Source organism: Protopterus annectens, chromosome 12.part0 (genome assembly GCF_019279795.1).
Source record: "Protopterus annectens isolate FY-2018-M chromosome 12.part0, PAN1.0, whole genome shotgun sequence".
Taxonomy (NCBI): domain Eukaryota; kingdom Metazoa; phylum Chordata; order Ceratodontiformes; family Protopteridae; genus Protopterus; species Protopterus annectens.
This window is the reverse complement of record NC_056746.1, coordinates 226,646,686-226,663,839: the sequence shown is the minus strand read 5'-3', so window position 1 is coordinate 226,663,839 and position 17,154 is coordinate 226,646,686. Positions and strand designations below refer to the sequence as shown.

General features: G+C 37.2%; 1 protein-coding gene across 1 annotated transcript in view; it reads right to left on the bottom strand.

Annotated features, from left to right (window-relative positions):
* IFT140 (intraflagellar transport 140) overlaps positions 1-17,154 on the bottom strand; it is a 3,212,973-nt gene that overhangs the window by 1,659,355 nt on the left and 1,536,464 nt on the right. The gene's annotated exons all lie outside the window — the stretch shown is intronic.

Genomic DNA, 17,154 nt, shown 5'->3' with positions numbered 1-17,154 from the left:
TCATGCCTGCCTTGGACACATACTCTAAGAGCTTAATGTCTCTCTTCATATAGTCCAGACAGGTACGTCTCAAGTCATTTACACCAACATGGACAATGAAAGAGTCATACTTGTACGTGCTGTGGAGACTTAAGTGCATGCGTGATGTGACAGATTCTGGCACCAGACAGACAACTGACCATGAACTTCTTGTCGAGACTGGTGAGGGGGACATCGGTGTATCTCACAAATGAGTCGCTAATGACTAGTATGTTTGATTTATTGTTATGCCTTGTAGGCTGTGTTGGTTTACTGTTTTGCCTTACGGGCTGCGTTTGTGAGACACTGGTGTGTTATCTGCTGTATGTGATGCATTTGGTATTGTGTGTGGAATGTTTGAGAGTATGTTTTGGAGGTCTCTGCTGTTTAAGTAAGTTTTTACTGAGGACTGCTGCATAGAGGGGTGTGTGTTGTGCTTGGCTATGTGATGTGAGTAGTGTGGTGTTTATGCTGACAATCTCCTCTTTGTCAGGAATGCTGACTGTGGCACAAGAGAGCATGGATTCTAGGTTACTGATGTAGACGGCTGTCAGTAAACACGAGGCAGTTGCTACACTATCTCAGTATGCCATGTCGACCAGGCTGGCAAGAGAAACTCATGGGAATTGTCCAGATACAGTGTTCCGAATACCTGGGCAGACATATGGAGACAGGGTTTTGATAAGGGTTTGTCCACAAGAGTGTACACCACAAAAACCTTCCTAAATGTGAAGCAAGTGGTCTGAAGCCCAAGTGCTAAAACCAAAACTAAGATGCTTAGAATAACAGATAAATTTAATAAACATCTACTGCAAGACCACCAGTTACTGGACAGCCCACATTCTTCATCCCAGTCGTCATCTTGAGATTAGTGCTTCTGTTTTGTTGACAGAAATAGCATAGGGACATTATTTCCTGCTTCATATATACTAGTTTGTAATTTGTGCTTATAGTTTACTCCTGGTAAAAGAAGAAGCCGAGTGCATTGATTCCTGTTTCTGACTGGGCAGTGAGTGCCTGTGTTTGACCTTCCTGATTGGTCTGGTTACTATTCAAGGCATCTAGAAGGAAAAGTCTACAACAAGCCTAAATACCCTTGCATCATCTGGGATAACACTCTGGATCACCCACAAGCCTGTGGCCTGCTTCTCGTCTCAGGATTGGGGATGCTTCTGGTGACAGAAGAAGCAAAGGAGCATTCTATCCCAGCAGCAGGAAGCAGTGGTGAGACCAGCACAAGCAGTAGTCAGGCAGTAGCCATTCAGGTGACTCCCCCCTTTTCATCATTATTAATAAGCTAATTCTTTCTTTTCAGTAAATACTGCTTGATTTCCTGCTGTCTAAACTAACTTCAAAATATCTGCCTTAACACTTCATCCATAAATCATCAGGGACTCCAAGTGTTTGGCAGTGCTCTGTATAGATGCAGACTCATTGAGTTGACATTTTTCCTGTAACATTACCATTGAAATTTCAACAATACCAAGTTGCATACAGCACAAATAGATTGCAGTGACAAGCACTGCCCCCAGAGTTGCAAACTGGATAATGCCTGACATTACCTTATATTCTCAGTGTAACTGTCTAATCCAGTGATTTTCAACCGTTTTCATCTCATGGCACACAAACTAATTACAAAACTCTTGTGGCACACCAAAAAAAATATTACATTTTTTGCTGAAGTGACAAAAAATAGGTATAATTTTTGATTGATTTAAAATATCTTTTCCTCTTATTTTTGGTCCATTCCTCATAAAAAGTGTGGTTTTCTGTCAAATCATTGAAGACTGAAGTCACTAAATAATAACATAGATTTCAGTTTCAGACTTCATATTCTTCAGAAAATAATAATAATGGAAAATCTGTCATTCCAACAACTTTCTGAGTTTATAGGAACAATGTTTAACATCTGTCCCTATTTTTGGGCCTTTGTCCCCCAATTATTAATATAACTTTGCCCAGATTTCTTACTGTAAGTCAGCACTTGCAAGACTGCAGCCACTGCCCCATGCTGCAGATGCCCTCACCTCACAAACACACACCTGAAAAGAGAAAAATACTTTTTTTCAGGATGGTCACTTTATTTAATCAAAAGTGGTCTAAAAAATGATATGATCACCCTTGATCTAATGCCATTCACCAATATATTTTACCAGTTATAACTCTAATAATAAGGAAAGTTACTGAATTTTGAGGAATAGTATTAATTTTAATAAGTAATATTGCAGTTTACTTTATTACACTTTGCTGGGTTGTGTGAAATGGTGGTGCACTTCCATTGTTTTTTCCCCTTTTTTCCACTGTAGTGCAATTGTGGAGTTGTTATACACAAGTTAAGGGTGAGGTGGGTGGAAGGCTTTTTTGAGTTGTGCTATGTTAGATAAATTGTGTTTAGATGAGTTGTGCTTATACCAATTCTGCTTAAATATTGTAGTTTTAGATGAAATGACATACCCTTGTATCAAACACCAACTAATGCATGCTGAGGAAAGTTTAAGTCAACCATATAGTGCTTATTTATGTATTACTATGTGTTGACTGGGTAGGTGAACTGGTCTATTGACAATTATTCATGACCTGGGCTCACAGAACAACATGCAATTCATTTACATAATGACATATATCAGAAGGACGGCAATATCACAGTAAAAAAAACTCTTCCATGCTGTGACAGTGAGTGAGTTTTTCTACCAATATTTGTAGTTTTCAGTAGTAACAAAATAAATTAATACATAATGACATGACAGTGAGTGTGAGCTATTGTTTAGTATGCAAAGGGTGTGAAGAATAGTTTACCATTAGACAGAGTAGAAAAATGTTGGTCTTTCATAATTCATGGAAAGCAAATGTCAAAGGCATTAACTGTTATCAAGACAACAGTTGTTTGAGTATTCTGTGAGATGTTCCTTAATGGTTTTATTAAAATTCTCACATATATTGGTGAAGAAAATGTCAATATGAGGTTAAGGCAATCAAGTTTCTTGAAGGCAAGTAAGTTATATGCACGAAAATTCAACCCGCAGACCTATTATAGTATCATTATTTAGACAGAGATGAAAATCCTAAAGGAAAGGAGTATCTGCAGTCTTGACATTTTATACATGAAAAATGCTATACATGGGGAGGTTAAATGAAAAAAAAAAAAGCTCATGTATGATCACTTGCATCCGTGTGCTGAAGTCACTTCTTAACTTTTGGATATAAACATGAGACTTCGGTAGCCGTACCCATGCACCAATTGAAGAAGGTATCAACTTAGTTCTCCTCTGCATTCATACACACATTCACTCAGACAGGATCACTCTCATTCTCCACCTCTCACACACACTATCTCTTCTGCATTCATACACACATTCATTCACTCACGCAAGATCGTTCTCACTCTCACTCTCTCTCGATCTCTCCACACACAGTCTCTTCTGCATTCATACACACATTTATTCATTCAGACACACTGTCTCTTCTGCATACATACACACATTCACTCAGGCATGCAGACAGAAAAATACCAGCCATATACACATGCACACTATTGTCCCAGTTGCAGCAATGCTGCCCTTACACAGTGTGCCAAACAAGTAAGCTCTCAAATGTACCGCTTTGGCGCCTTGAGAATCATCTTGCCACCACATTATAGAATGTCCAGATTTTTGTCTGCAATGATGCATGTAGTTCTGGAGACCTCTTCACTACCTGTATGAGATAGTTACATTTCGGAGGAAGGCGACATAAATGATCCATGGGTCTTTTCTGCATCAAAAGCCATATAAAGCTACATTACAATGCATAACATTTGGAGAAAGGGGACGGGCATGACAGAAATCGTTATGTACCTCTGGGGAATCCATACAGTTCAGCCACACAAGGAAGTATTTAAATTTTAGACGCCATATTTTTCAACAGTTTCTCATAAAATTGTGGTTTTCTGGCAAATCATGCAGGAATGAAGACAGAAAATAATGGGTGGCATTTCAGTTTCAGACTTCATATCCTGTCGAAAATTTTTGCAAATGCAAAATGTTGTAACAGGCTGAGATATACGCTAGTACACTACTTGCAGTGGAAAGTTATTTAATTACCTCAGTGCAGTTTCTATTCACACCTTGGTCCAATGATGTCCGGTCTAAACAGTTGCTAAAGTCAGTAGAGTAGACTTTCATTGGTCACTGCTCACAGTTTCACCTTATGGCTTATGACTATCCAGCTCTAACCAATCTGCCTAATATTCAACAGAGATGCGGTTGGAGGAGGATGTAATTAAAAAAAAAAAAGATCACCTGACTGCAACCTCCAATCGCATCTCTGATGTTATATTAGTCACATTTAGTGACAGTATGCTTTGCAAAGAAAAGAAACTGAAGTGTGGGAGTTATTTTACATATTTCTCTGAATAGAATAGTCCTGTTTTTGCGGTACAGCTCTCGACCTCTTACGGCACACCAGTTGAAAACCCCTGGTCTAATCAATAAAAAATGGCCTGCTGCCATGGACATGACTTTCCCACTATCTCTCTTACCAGCTTAGTGAATATGGGCATCTTGAGGCTATGTAAAATTTGCCTCATGTTTACTTACAACCACTTAATTCTAAAACAAACTGATATGGTATGTGAGATATGTATTTACACAATATCACTGGAGGCAAAGTTTTCACATAAAAGCTCTCCTAATGTCAATAAGGTTGTCAGTAGTGTACACACACACACACACACACACACACACACACACACACACACACACACACACACACACACACACACACACACACACTGCACCCATCACAAACAATTCAAAGCAGACACAAACTCACATATGTTGAGGCACTTAAACATAACCTTCTTAAACAACAAAAACCTCCTAGATGAAGTAAACATAACAAATACCCTCAGCAGCCTTGAATGCACTTGAAAAACAACATCCACATGCTCATAAGGCAAGCCACCACAAAATCCAACATTCTGGTCACTGTTAGACACACTGATGTCCCTCTCACCAGGCTGAGTAAGAAGAAATTCATGGTCAGTTGATTAACTGACATAGTGAACAAAGCTATTTGTGATGCCCGTGTCCTGGCCCAGGAATCAAGGAGCCTCAATCCTCACCACTAACACTCATATATGAGGAAAGGATAACAAATACACACAGTAAAGTGTAATTTCCCTTAAGAGCACATAGAGATCACAGTCAGTCCAGGGCTGGTCGCTCCCTTGCTTTCCAGGTCCCCACTAAGACGCCCACTGGCACAGCTATAGGGTCCAGATCTCAGCCAGCTGGGCAAACTAAAATCTCCAGCACCCTCTGTCCAACCAGTGCTTTGTATCCCTGCCCAAGTAGCTGACACACACACACTTTGAGATAAGAGTTCATACAATCGCACAGACACTTCTGGGGAAGGCTGGCACAGGTTCTCCAGCTGTGCCCCTTTTACCCAGACTATACAGTAGAAATCACTGCCACCGCCCAGCTAATACGTATCAGCTACTCAAAGGCCCTTAAAAGGGTGTCCAATTATTACTGTGCAATATTATTATCCAATTGGTAGTATAACTAAAGAGTCAAGGCTTATTAGAGTGACTTGGTACAGGATCCTTAAATACATGCAATGTACTCTTAGAGCTTAACTTATTTCTACACAAAATCAGCCACAGTTAAAAGGTTTTAAAATATTTAATAATAAATTATTAAAACCACAAGACCATACTTTCTACTACACAGTGCTAGTCAAGGGTTCAGAGATCACACAGAAATACTTAAAATAATTCAGTAGTACAGTTCTGACATCACAGAAAAACACAGTCTAATATTTCTAGTTCCTAGCTATTTCTAAAAGAAAACACAAGTCTAAGATAACTTACATATGAGCAAGACAGTGTTGTGAGTTGGATGGTCAAGACAAAAATGCATAATGCCTTCTGATTCTCTCTGTTTAAATTGATATTTTCAGTCCTGATTCCCATTACATTATTTCACACTTTCCTGGGGTTCCCAGGGTGACAGATGCTACATTCTTGTTATCTTACACCTGCAGCAAACTACATCAATAAAAGACATTCCACATGTAAACTCTAGTAATTATTCCTTAAATTAAAACAATAGGCAGGATGCTTCACTCCAGACTCATCGACTCCAAATTCTAACTTCAAAGGGACAGGCATGAAATAATTTCAACTTCAAAGGACAGACAAGAAATGTTTGATTTAGCTTTCTTTACAGCAGAGGGCAATGTTGCTACATTGTTTAAAGTTCAAAATTTCACAGCATATTCTTTCAATTAAGAAAACAAGTCTGTAGTTCAACATTCATACTTACAAATGATTGAAATATCTACAAAATTCTATCTGGCTAGGCTGGCAGCCTTCACACTCTTGATGCTGGCTTATCCACTTCTGTACTTCTGCTAGACCTTTCAAAAGCTTTCGACACAGCATCTCACCCAAAGCTTTTGCAATACCTACAGAAACTTGGCTGCTCCCAAAGTGTCATATCCAAGCCGAAAAAGCTGACAAACTAATAAAAACTACAAAGGCAAGGGTAATTTCCAAAACTTTATGTTAGCGCTTTCGTTCAGTTTTCATACATGTACTTCTTCAGACAAAATTTAAAATCAAAATGCACAAGTTAAATACTTTTGGTCAAGCATGATATCATAAAGTAATTAAAGTCTTAAAGTCATACACCCTCTCAAACAGGCTAAAAGGCAGATGATTGTGTGTAACAAACCACACAATACGTGCTATAAACAGTGTATAAAAATGTATAACAATGCATATATATATATATATATATATATATATATATATATATATATATAAAAAAAAAAATATATATATATATATATATATATATATAATAAAATTTAATGATCGAATACTAAAGAATTCTAAAATAAGAGGTCAATCATCTCAAGAGATTTAAGTTTCAAAATACATTTTAGGCAACACTGATCATTAAGACCTGGATATGTATATGCATTCAGCTTCATTTGCCAGGCCAGTTCTTTTTCTTCCAATCTCAAGTACCAAGGTCCATCTCTAATGTCTTTAGTAACTTGTTCAATAACTTAGTAGTGGTGGCTATGATTCTCAATAACATGTTTTGCCAAAGCACTTGTGCAAATCTGTTTGCTGATACTGTACTAATGCTCATACATTCTTTGCTTAAAATGACATTCCGTTTTACCGACATAAAAACATTGGCATGCTTGGCAAATAGCGAGGTACACAACACAAGTGTTACAATTAAATTTTCCATAAATGTGATAAGTACGGTTGTTAATACAAATTCTACTATTCACTTCCACATATTCGCAGAAATTACATCTACCACATTTATACATCCCAAAGCTGGTAGGTTCAGATCTAGTTCTTTCATCAAGTATGTTTTTTCCAATTATGGCCCCTTTTAAACACCATTGCAGAAGTATCCCCTATTTTTTGTCTCATTACTGGGTCATCACTAAGAACAGACCAATTCTTAATAAGGATGTCTCTCAAAACTCTGGCATTCAATGAAAAAGGGGTAATAAAATTCAAAGAAAAATTGTTGTGTGTGACTGGGATAGTGGAATGAGATTGTCATGCATTTGTTACCATAGTTGGTGAATCTTCAGTGTTTAAATCCACTGTGTTAAGTGCTGAAACATCATTATTAAGTATGTATTTAAATCCTTTTCCTACATACTTCTTCTTTAACTTCATTTATCAGGTGTAAGGGATACCCTCTTGCAATAAACATTTCCTTAAGTAAATCACACTGTGATAGAAAATCAACCTTCCAGAGAAATCATTCTGGCCACTCTCACGAACTATCCTTTTATAACTGCTCTTTTTTGATAGTATGGATGACAGCTCTCAAAATGAAGGAGAGTGTTACAGCAAGTGGGTTTCCTATAGATGTTAATCACATATTTCCCATTTTCTCAGTCTTTAGAAAGCCAGATATCTAAAAATGAAATATGGTCAGTGTTGAAGTCTGAAATGAACTTAAGAAAGGGGGTAAGCGAAGAAATAAAGTCTACAAAATTCATTGGCAATGGTCCTGTTCCCTTTTAGGATAATAAAAATATCATCCAAATAGTGTCTATACCAGTAAATATTGTTGGAAAAATTAACATTCTGAAAAAGGAACTCTCTCTCTCAGTGGGCCATTACAGAATTCGCAAAACTTCCTCCATAGGGGGAACCCACTGCCACCCCCATTTTCTGTAAAAAAAATATTCACCATTGAACAGAAAAAAAATTATTGGATAATATAATATCCAATAAATATTCAATCAAATCTATGTCATCACTTGTAGCGCCTTTTGAATGTAAAAAATCTCTAACCCAATCAATGCCTAGTTTCTGTGGAATGACCGTGTACAAGTCCTTGACATCCACAGTTAAGAAGTGATTCTCATTAAAATCCAGTGTGTTTAACATTTCCAGAAATTGCCATGAGTCACGGCAAATTTGTTTCCCCCTCCAGGTATTTTTTAAGTTTAAAATCAAGTAATTTGGCACAACCATAAGTTATGCAATTCCTGCCATCAACTATTGGGCGGAAAGGGAGATCATTCAAATTCTTGTGGATCTTAGGCAGGCCGAAAATGATCGGCATGATGGGGGCAGTAATAGTAAGAGGTTTTCCTCCTACCTAAACAGACAACAATCAGTTAGATGGCCAAGCTAACTATCTGATTTCTCAGTAAACAACACAGGTGTCCCACAAGGATCCATTTTAGGACCACTACTTTTTAATATAGTCATTAATGATCTAAATAAAGTCTCTCAACACAGCATACTAATTCAGTATGCAAATGATTCAACTATCATCTCATCCTCCAATGATATCATCAACCTCCAGGATATCGCCCAAAAAGCTTTCTGCTCTAGAGAAACCTGGCTGAATGACTCTCAATTGATGCTTAACCCGAAAAAAACTTAACTGTTATTATTCTCATCAAAACCTCAAACTACAGATTTCATAATTCTCTCCCCTAACAAGAGAGTAATTTAACAGGTACAATTCGCAAAACTACTAGGAATTACTACTGACAACAAACTCTCCTTTGAACAACATATATTGAATACAGTAAAGAGGACTCATTTCAAACTAGGCAAATTATACTGACACAAACTATACCTTGATAATCAAACTAGGATCATGCTACCAGACACTTTGCTTATTCCATCCCTTATGTATGGCAGCCCCATTTTCACCAACCTCCATACATCACTTAGTTCTAAGCTACAACAAAGCTACTATAAAATAGCAAAATTTGCATCAAACTTGTCTAACCGCTCACACCACTATACTGCTCTCTCAAACCCGTCCTGGCTAAAATTTCACCACTATCTCCAATTTACTTAACTCTCTATGGCCCATAAATTAATTTTCCAACCCAATAGCTGCCCCGCTCTCCAATCCATCTTACGCACATATATCCCTACTCGATCCCTCTGCTTCTCTGAGAAAACCCTATTAAGTGTAGCCAAACCCAAAAAGAGAACAGGACAATGCCTATACTCCTACAACATATCCAAAGTATGGAATACCCTCCCCTCTACCATTACCCAACTAGACTCCATAAAGCCCTTTATTGCTGCACTAAGAAGAACCTGCTTGCTACAAAATCCAAGCTGTACATGGGATATACAACATAAGTCCTCTTAATTACATAACCCATTAAACAAGAAGCCTATCTACTCAAGTGACTGAAAGACCTTATCTGTCCCTCACAAGGCACCTAATTTCTAATGTAATTTTTACTGTGGGTTGATGCTTGTATATTAATGTACATAACATATGTTTGCAATTATGTACTTTCTGTGGTACTCACTTGTTTTTGTTTTAAACTGCAGTCTTTCTCCACAGATCTGTAATCAAACTGTATAAGTTTTTGTTGTTTGTTAACTGTGGAGCTTTTCTCCCCGGGCCTCCAATGAAAATGGGTCCTGTGCCCAGTGGACTTTCCTGGTCAACAAATGCCAATAAATAAATAAATAAAATAAAAGAATACAGGGTGTAAGTAACATGTCCTATGCAGACAGCCTCAAGGCCCTATCCCTGCATTCTGTTATACAGAATATATATATATATATATATATATATATATATATATAGATATATATATATATTATTAGAATATGTTATGTCCTATACAGGCTGTTGAGAGGAGATCTATGCCTGGCATACAAGGCATTGTTAGATCCCACTTTGATGGACTTCCTACAGCAAAACAAACAGCACAAGAATTATCCATTTTAAAAACGTATACCTTTCCTATAACATAAATAGGACATGCCAGAGAGACAGATATGTATCCCAAATGGAACAGGTTCCCCATCGATGTGAAGAGTGCCTCCCTAACCCAATTCAAGGTTAACTAGGACAACTGGCTAGGGAACAGAAAAGTCATCCCTGGTTTGGCACCTATGTCTCTAATGGACACAGGTAGCCTATAAATGTTTCATTTCTCAGGCCCCTGCTTGTAAACGTTTTATCTCCCAAGCCCCTGCTTACACTTATCAAGGGTATGACAACATGTCAGAGATTTAGGATGCATGGCTAGGCTTAAAACGGCCCTTGTGGTCATTAGCCTAGTAAAAACCTATGAATCTAATTGTGAACATATGTTTTGGGAGTGTAATGAGTTGGCAGACTTTAAAAATTCCCTTTGGACTACTCTGTCGGAAATACTGGATGAGAAAATTGGTGTAACTAAGGAAATTATTTCTTGAGCTATGATAAGGAATCAGAATTACCTACGCATAGTAAAGTCATGCTAGGTTTAATTCTGGGGGTTTCCAAAAAAAGCAATTACTATAAAATGGAATTCAATGTATAAACTAACTGTACTATAAGTAGTAAGTATAGTAACAGAGATAAAAGAATTAGAAATGGGATCTTTAGAAAACAGGAGAAAATTACATAAAACATGTGAATTGTGGGAACAATACATGTATAACAATGTTTTGGAGGAGGAATGTGGTTTAAGGGAAGACAGAATTTGAAAGAGCAATGTAATGATTGATAGACAATAGTTATATGGAGGATTATATATGATGTGCAATGTTTGCAACTGAAAATATGTCAAACAGGATTTGCTTTCATTTTTATAAATGTATGATTGCCTATGTTATAAATAATAATTCAATAAAGATGTTTCTTGTTCAAAAAAACACATTGATCAGTTCAAATTGGTTAAGCTAAAGCCCTGAAAAGGTCAATGCTAGGAAAGTGAAAATAGAAGTCCTCACCCTAACAAAAAATGCATACAAAAATAAAGGGGGGTGGAGGGCAGGAGTGGCTACTGCAACAGTGATCATCTGAAGATCTACTGTTATGCTAAATATACTTACACAACTGTACTATGTTCGTCATACTGATCACAGCTGCAGCTACTTTACCTATGCGGATAGACTACCACAGCTAACACTGACTGGGGGAAGGAGGAAGGATGAGGGTCCAGCATCCTCTGGAGAATGGACCTAGCAAAGCCAGTCCTTGACCCAGAGTAGAAATCTAATTTGCTGGGCTTTGTAAATGTATGTACAGTGGACCAAGTTGCTGCTTCTAGAATATTTCTAGAATACTACCCTTTCAGAAAAGCAATAAATGAAGCCAAGCTCCTAGTAGAATGAGCCCTCACCCTGCCTACAACTGCCTTGTTTTTGTGGGTGTAAGAAAATGTAGTAGCATCTTCCAAGATGGCTGCCTACTGATCAATAGCTTAATTCCAGCTCTCTCAATGTGAAAAAAAGATAGTGATAGAAACGAGTCAGTAACTTTGTCAGCTTTAGCAAATTCATTTACGGGCTAGTACGTGCACAGCCTGGATACCAGCAAAGAAGAAACTTACAGAGCCTGAAAGAAAATCAACTAGAAAAGGTAGAGAGAAAATACTGAATAAAAAGAATCCTATATATGTTCAGCAAAAAGCAGTTCAAGCTTCAGCTCTGGTGCAAGACATGGCTTCTAGTAATCTAAAGGAATAAACATCAAATGTACTCCAAGATGATTAAAATAAACAAAACACTGAAGGAGTCTATCAACTCAAATAACAAAAGGCTGGAAAAGATGGAAGAAGCTTTAAACAGCTATTAATATGAACTGATAAAACTGAGAAAAATCAGTGGTCGAAATTAAGAAAAGAGTGGCTAAGTACATGATTGCTGAAAAAGGGTTGTTTAAAAAAAAATGGTGGAGTTAGAAGACAGAGCACTCGGGGGGAAAAAATGAGATTCTCTGCTGCCAGAGAAACAGGAAGGAACAGACTGTATTAATGCTCTGAAAGCAGAAATAAGCAACTGAAGTGGTATGCCACAGCAGGACTGAACTGATTAATTATAAGGCAGATCATGTGTATGCACCAAGCCTGGCCATGAGAAAGCAGCCAAGATCTAAACTAGTAAAGAAACAATCATACCAGCACCAAGAGTTGATCCTGACAACAATGTGACAGAAGAGTGAAGTATTAAAACCTGGAGAGAATAGAATGTTTGTGGAAAATTATGTTTCACTATACATCAGGCTAAAGAGTAGAAAATTTTTCCCAGAAATCAGGGAACATCAAGTGTAAGATTACAGCTGTTGTATCTGTCTTCAGAATATTTTCCTGGAGGATCAAACACATTTTTGATGCAGAACAGGCTAAGGAGGAAATACAAGTTTGCCCAACAAAACGTAAGCCAACAAACAGAAGGGGACTTGGTTTCTCATTCTTCTGATAATAAAACTCTCAAATAGACTTTGTCAATGAAATCTTTTTTTCTAATCTTCCAAAGAAAAATGATTGAGAGACAGGGAAAAAAGCACAGGAGCAGACTAGAAAAATTGGGAGTTCCTTAGACTTGAACTGGAGTTTAGTGCTGGAAGATGGAGATGAACAGGAAGACCACCATTAACATTGAAATTAGGGAATAAATGTGAGATTATAAAGCATCAATCACATTTTTGTTCTTAACAGTATTTGTATAAAGCATTTCATGATATACATTGCATGTTATTTAGTAAAGCATTTTAGTTATTGCTGCATGTGATAATGATACTAAAGAAAGCAAGTACATTTTTTTCTTCTTTTTTTTTAGTTTTAAGAACTAGACATTACAATGTAAAAAAGGAAAAGACAGGCTGGACAAAAACAAGTTTAAGTTAATATGCTTTAATCTTGGGTTGCTGAGGTGGGGGAGGGGGTGTAAAAGTGCATAGATTATAATATATGCAGAGCTGATGTGCTTTATATTACTTTTGCATAGGTGAATGTATGAATCAAGGCCGATGACTTAATCTAATATGTTTTAAGTGGAAACAAGTAAATAAGAGAACACTGAATATAATGAAAAGTTTTCCTTTAGCAAATAAATATTAAGTTTGTGAAGTCTGCAGCTAAGGCCAGTTGTACATTTTAGTCTTTGGTTTCCATGGAGACAAGCTGACTGGTATGCAATAAAAACAAAGCACCTTTTATGGCTAAAAGTTCATTTTTTCTGAAAACATACAATCTGTGTTTCACATCTGGTAGGAAAATACAGATAAGACAAGAACACACAGCAATTAGTGCAAGTAGGAACACAGTCTGTAACGGATAACCTTAATTTTATGTTAGGTTATGACCATGTGTACAGCTTTTTGTTTGGGATAACTGCTCCTATCAAGAGGGAAAATTTCATTACTTGAAGATGTACATATTTTGTGTGTGTGTTTTCAAGTTAATAGGTTCAGGGGGTATTCTGATGGTTTCTTTTTTTTGAGGGTTTTCTTTAAAAGAATTATGGTAAAATATGGCCTATGTTCAAATGGAGATGATAAGAAACAACTGTGTAAACGATCAACTTCTCAAACATTAGTGGGTGCATGTAACACAAAAGCTGGTAGTAAACATTTTAAAGCTGTCATATATAACAGGTGGGAATAATAACTTCTTATCATAATGACTATCTATATTATCAGGGAACATTACTGGCCTCACAGGTATAAACACAAATGAGAGAGTATTGAATTATTTTAAGAAATGCAGAGTGCAAATATAATTGCTACAGGAGATGCAGTTGGAAACAGCATATGAATCTAATAAAGAAAGAATTTCAGGAGGGATATTCAGCAGAGTAACAGGGACAAAGGAAAAGGGGAGCACTTATACTAATTGCTAGATAACAATGGTAGACTTGTGGTAGTAAGTGGCTACTGGCTAGGAGGAGGATTGCGCCGGCATGCATTTAAATTCCAACTAAAATTGCTATTATGGAGCTTAAAAAAATTGGGAAACATAATCAGCTTTCAGCAGGGAATATAGAGAGTTGCTATGGTGGATTAGGTGAGATGCATCAAGCCCCCATGGATTAAATGAGAATATTTCAATTTACCCACTACTTAACATGAGGGTAGCTAAGCCGTGACTGGAAAATTTTATAAGTTTTTACATACAATACCATGTCAACTTCTGTAAGAATATTTTGAACATAACAATTTTCATTATGATTAATTTTCTTTGTTTGCATACTATTTGTTTAGGTCCTAGCTTTGGTCACATATAAGTAATGACTGTTTAATTATAATAACTGTCCATTATTCAATAATTGTTTTATTTATTAATTCCTTTATTGATGATACGTTAAATACTGATGCTTGCTTATCTATTTTGCATTCTGAGGAAGGTCAATGGTGATGGACAAAAGTGCTCAATGTATTTGTGTGTCTGTATTTTTTATTGATTAAACACTTAGAGATTTTGACTCCGCTGTTGTGATTTGTGGGTTTCAGCAACTGAGACTATGTGAACCAAAGTATTTTACATTGTGGTTACTGGTGAAGGTTCGGGTTGCACAGTAACTACACTATTGTCTCGTTTCTTTCATCAGGGAATATTACTTACAGGTGGGGACTGGAATTTGATTTGCAAGAGTGAGGATGTATTGGGAGGGCTAGATGGGAAAACATAACAAAAGAGGGTAGATTTCTGAAGACATTTATGAAAATATTTGGTATGGAAGACCTGACTTCAGTAATAGGAACTCAGAGAATTTACATATTCCCCAAGGTACAATAACTGGGCTATACTATACAGAAATTATATTTCACAGGAACGTGTGCATTTAATTGAAAGCTTTGACACATATCCAATAACGATTTCAGATCATGTGCCAATAAAAACTAAGATGAAAAAAAGCAGGGTAATGAAGTAAAAATGAGACAATGGCGCTTTCCCACCTACCTGTTAAAAAGAGAGGAATTTAAGGAATGGGCAGTGGAAATTATTTGATAGTTATTAGAGAAGATAGAATTTTTTTCATACATTATAGCTACTGAGTGGATAAAATTCAAAGTAGAATTTAAAAACAGGGTATAAATAAAAGAAAAAGAAATATGGTTAAGAAGTAGAATTAATTATTTAGAGGGGTGGGCAAAGTTTAAAGTATTGCAGAATAAGGTAATCTCACAGAACAAGAAGAGGAACAACTGCATTCTGCTAAAGAGAAAATAACGGATTATCTGGATCATATGCTTGAATTTAGAAAGATTGCTGTTAAGCTCATATTTCTGATAACTCCAGAGCACAAACATTCTTAGCATAACAACTTAGGAAACAAAGAGTGATTGCCAAATGTATGGATTCTATAACAATTAATATAACCAGAGATCCTGTAGAGGTATTAGGCCTATTTCAGAAGTTTTACGAAAGTGTAAAAAGCAGATAAATGTAGGAATCAAGAAAGATTACAAAAGGAAATATTTATGGAAGACTTAAATATGCCAAGTTAGAAGCAGATGAGGCTCAATAATTAACAATTAAGATATGAGGAGCGGACATAAAAATGTTGATGTACAATCAATCTGCAGGAAAGTCTGCAGAAGCAGACGGTATCCCTGTGCAAGCTTGGAAGATAGGAGGGAAGAAATTGATAAAAATCTGGAAGATTTTAACAGTATTTTAAAAAGAGGGGAAGCACCAGAAAGCTGTAGTGTCTGTAATATCTAAAGATGGTACAGGCCCATCATATCCAGCTTCACATAGATCCATTTCAATTTTAAACCATGATTATAAAGTGTTTATTTCTATAACAGTTAAAATAATGACAAAGGTTTTGCCAAAATTAATAAATATGGATCAGTGAGGTTTTGTGGATGGGAGGCAAACATTTGACAACATTAATAAAGCAGAGAGCAGCCTATTTGTCCAATTTGGTGTGGTTTCAGCCAGAAACTAGTAGTCCATTGGCCGTTTTGGACCAGTTCCTAGCTTTTTTCAGCCCCCTGCTATAAAACACGCTAAACGCGCGTTAGAGCGATTTAGCGCGGAGTTGCCACTGTAGCACACAAGAGCAGCAGCGGTTAATCAGGGTTAAACTATTCGGGCTACCTAAAGTCCACTCTTCAAATTTTCCCTTAAAACAGCCTTCCTTGAACTGTACTACTGATCTTACCAGCGTATCCTATAACTAAAATGTTCATCTCTACTTGATTCCTAAGTAGACTATTCTCGATCTGTAAAACCTAGCACTTGCTCCTATAGTACTTTCTCACATTGATATAGCACTTTTATTATAGATAGTACCCCACCAGCCTAAAACCCCCTTCTCGATCACCCACATCCCCCGGAGTCTTTTTTAAGTTTTTGTCTATTCCTTCTAGCATGTCGAGGGATCAGTTGCTAGTGTCCTCTCCTGCTCAGCTGGTGAACCTGGGAATATTGAGGCAATGTTACAATTGCCTCATGTACACAGACAACCCTCTCCTTCTCCCACAAAACACAAATACATGCGAGAGATGCAACTATACAGCCAAACTGGAGGATGAGCTCTCTCAACATAGGACTGGCAAGACCAGACAGGAGGAGAAGGTAACCACACACACCACATACCCAGTCTCACATAGTACTATCACAACTTCAAATCATACACATAAACACACAAAGACATACTCGGAGGTTCTGATCAAAAATCTACCAAAACAGCAGAGGCCACCAAAGCAGACACCCAAACAACTACCACCTCAGGACACAACACATGCAACACATAGACCACAGTCAGTGTGCCAAACAGTCACAGCCCTTAAGGCCAAACACAATGCCAGACACACTCGTCATTGGTGGAGAAGGTCACAGTAAGCTGCCTGTCGGGTGCTAGAATCCGCCACATAACACAAGCACTCAGGTCTC